The sequence below is a fragment of the Phaethon lepturus genome, unplaced genomic scaffold (genome assembly GCF_000687285.1).
Source record: "Phaethon lepturus isolate BGI_N335 unplaced genomic scaffold, ASM68728v1 scaffold26760, whole genome shotgun sequence".
NCBI lineage: Eukaryota > Metazoa > Chordata > Aves > Phaethontiformes > Phaethontidae > Phaethon > Phaethon lepturus.
Window position 1 is genome coordinate 19,390 of NW_010511600.1, and position 3,606 is coordinate 22,995.

Below are 3,606 nucleotides of genomic sequence, written 5' to 3' on the forward strand. Positions count from 1 at the left end.
CGATTCATCCTAAGACACCCCAGTGACCCATGCTTTAAGAGAACGGATAGAAATCCTGGCCATCACCTTGCCGGCTCTACTGGTGTGGGACAGCTCAAATGTTTGTCTGAGCCAGATGCGTTCACAAAGTCTTGGCTTTAATGGCATTTTGTGAAGCAGGTTGGCTCCTCCACTGCAGCCCCAACTGCTGAGAAATCAATCATTACCAGCAGTTAGCTGTTTGATGGTTAACAGCCTGAACTGAAGCCAAACTGGTTGTTAATTGGGGTAACAACTGATTTCAAGGGGTTGTTTTGCAGGACCCAACACTCCCAGCAATTGACTGGGAGCTGTAACTAGCAGCCAGGTGGCAATTAACGGAGCAGAGGGAAATTCGCAGGCCATTACCAAAGGGCCGGCTCCCAGCTGGGCATCTGCTTCTCACGGGGCGATGGGGAGCACAGCCACATCCTGGGGCCTGAGCCGGCAAGTACCGCCAGCACACAAGGTCCCCTTTCACATTGCAGCAGCCAAAATTTTCCTATCGATGTGCAGCTTGGGTCTCGTCATCCTGCAGTTCAGCTGCTCCAACAGCTTTTTCGGATGTTGCAATTGGAGTTCCTCTCATGTTTGCTATGAACTTCCACAGGGACACCTTCCAGCCCTCCTTGAGATCCCTTCCCAGGACTCCCTTTTGCTGGGGTAGCAGCTAGACCTGTGGTTAGGTCTGTCCTGCCAGCTTATGCCACCTGCTACAGCTGATCATACGAAACAGCACGTCTTTGGGACAAGGGCTGCCGTTTACTCTGTGAGCAGCTCATAAAAGAAGAGACTCCAACCACAAAGATGTGCTACTACAGCAGAAAGAGTTGGCAAAATAATCACAGCAAGAATGAGGCTGAGATTTTCCTTCTTTTCTGCTATGAAATCTTTAAGAGAAAAAAAAATTTAAAAAAATATGTTGGCCCTCTTGGCAGGAGAGGTCAGCCCAGGAAGCGAGGACCCTTCGCAGTGCCATGATCATGGCTGAAAGGGGTTACTCTATGGCTGAACAAAGGACTTGAACAGGAACAGGAGCACAGATTGGGCACCCACCCAACTGGGGAGGCTCTGGCAGCCCTCAGCATCCCATCCTTCACAACAATCAATCAACAGCATAAGCTTAGCAAAGTGGCAATACCTGGGCATGGCTGGAGTGGTTCTTCCCAACACAGCCAAGGCTTCCCTAGCCTCTGAGTTGGGACCTTGCAATCACAGATTATGTCTTGGTCACCACATCTGACACCCTGGAGGGACCTTTTGCTGCTACAGCTACTATGAACACAGGAGAGATGCTGCAAGTCACATGAAGCCCAGGAGCATCCCCTCTGCTCCCAGTACAGCACATCTAAAGTATGTTTCATTACAGAGTAGCCTGGGCCATTAATCAGGTAATCTGGAGTAATGGCTGTAATCTTCAACCCATCCACACACGAGCCCTCTCTCATCCTCTGGCTGGCATGGCACAGGGTCAACGGGTGGACAAGCAGCTTTGCTAGAGCCTGGCATCATCATGCTGACTTTGATCCAGAAAGGCTGCAGGTTCCCGTTAACCGAGTGTCAAATATCCCTCCAACATCTCCCAGGAGCTCCTCTGGTGCACCAAGCCACGGCTGCCACGTGTCCCAGGCCCACGGTTGTCAACACCAGAGGACGCAGATTGCACACCCTCACTCCAGGAGGAAGGCAAACAGCAAACCCGGCCGTCAAAGGTCTTCTGCACCTTTGCCACAGCAGCCACCCCAAACTGCTTACCCCAGCCCTGGAGGGCAGGCTCCAGCCCTGACCCCAAAGCAGAATGTGGCTGCAGGTCCCTGGAACCCTACCCTGAAGGAGCTCTCCAGGAGGAAAGCTGGGGGGTGGCACCATTTCTGGGGGGGGGCAGCTGTTACTGCTGTAGGCATGCGTGGGGAGGGGGCAGAGATGCTGCGAATGGGAATCGGGGTGGTAATGAGGAGCAGATGTGGTGCTTGGGGCATCCCAGGTGCTACAGAAGTGCTAAGTGCTATTATCATGGCCAGGAAACGGGCTGTGAAACCCCACCTTACTCCACATCCCCTCGCTCTGCGCCTTCTCCAGCATCTGGAGCCGACTCTCCCCATCAGCCCCAGGAAAACGGGAGCCAGCCTGGAGGTGCCTTCGGCTGCAGCCATGCAGAGGGGCTGTGTGGAAAGGAGAGGAGAGAGAGACCAAGGCTCAGCAGGAGAGTTGGGTCTGACCTACATGTGTCCAAGAAGGCTTTGCGCCATCACAGCGTGACGCGGTCCCCCAACACATGCATTTCAGCAGCAGTCTGGAAAGATGTTTCCCTACATGAGACGCATTTTGTGGTCACCTTGCCCAAAGTTACCGGTCTCATGAGCTCCCGGCCCTGGAGAGTCGCTCCCTTGGGAGAGCACCGAGCTCATCTCTGTTCTGTCCTGCACCTCTCTCCAGGGTGTTCCTGCGGCGTCTGGGTCCGCAGCTGGGGCTTGCTGGCACCGAGCAGGGCGTGGGGCAGTGATGCATCCTTCCCGCTGACCCGATGCGGCCTGCCAACGAGCCAGTTCGATTTGGAGTAGCTGTGTGAGAGCAGAAACATGGGATCCCCCACTGAGCCCCCTGAGCATCCCTGTTTCTGGCTATAAACCCCCTTCCAAGGAGGGGTCTTTAGAGAGCGGGGCCGAGATGATCCACAAGCCGTGGCCGTCCCCCGCCCTCTCCCCGAGAGGAATTGCTCTCACACAAATGAAATGTGTGTAATTAATGGGCAGGGGGCTGGACAGGTCCGAGATGAAAGCGTTTCCTGGACTTGTCCTTCATTTGCATGGTATCAGAAGCTGTTCAGAAGGTGTGACTTTTCCCACAGGGAGCCCTCAGCTCGGTGGCACAATAAAGCCAGGACTTCTTACCCAGAATTAATTAAAGGAGGGGGATGGGGACGGCAGGGAGATGTTTGAAAGCGGAGCCTGACGCAATAAACAAATACCCCAGTCCTTCTTCCCAAGCTGGGGCATGCCCAAGGGGGCCCGGGTGAGCCCCGACCCTACCACAGCATCGCGCTGCCCACCCGGCTCGGTGGGCACCCTTCCCCGAGCAGACCTCGTGGCACGGTTGCCGTGGGTTGGCCCTGCCACGAAGCCCAGCAGTGTTTGCAAAGTGAGAGCAGGGGTGGGAGTGGAGGCGGCACGTGCCGAAACGTTTGGGGCTCGGTGGATCCATCCCTGGTGCAGCCCCTGCTCCGACAGCACAGACCCCTTTTCTTGCCACCTCGATGAATTCCTGCCCATCTGCCGTTTCTCTGCCATGACCGCATTCAACCTGAAAACTCTTCTCCCTGTCTGGCATTGCCCTGGTGTGTTCAGCCCACATTTACTCCTTACCCCACGTTGGCTTCCCGGTCCCATGAGGCAGACTCTCCCGAACGTCACTCATCTCCAGCCTTGTCGCTGTGTCCAGTCGGCGTCGTGCGGCCAAGTCCGTGCAGGCGGGGACGTGCGTACGTCGCTGCTGGGAGCTCAGGACGGAGCAGCCACCCCTTCGCCAGCAGCCAGGGAGTACGGCTGCCCTCCCGCTGCAGCTGCCAGGGGCAGGGGGGGGGGCGCACGG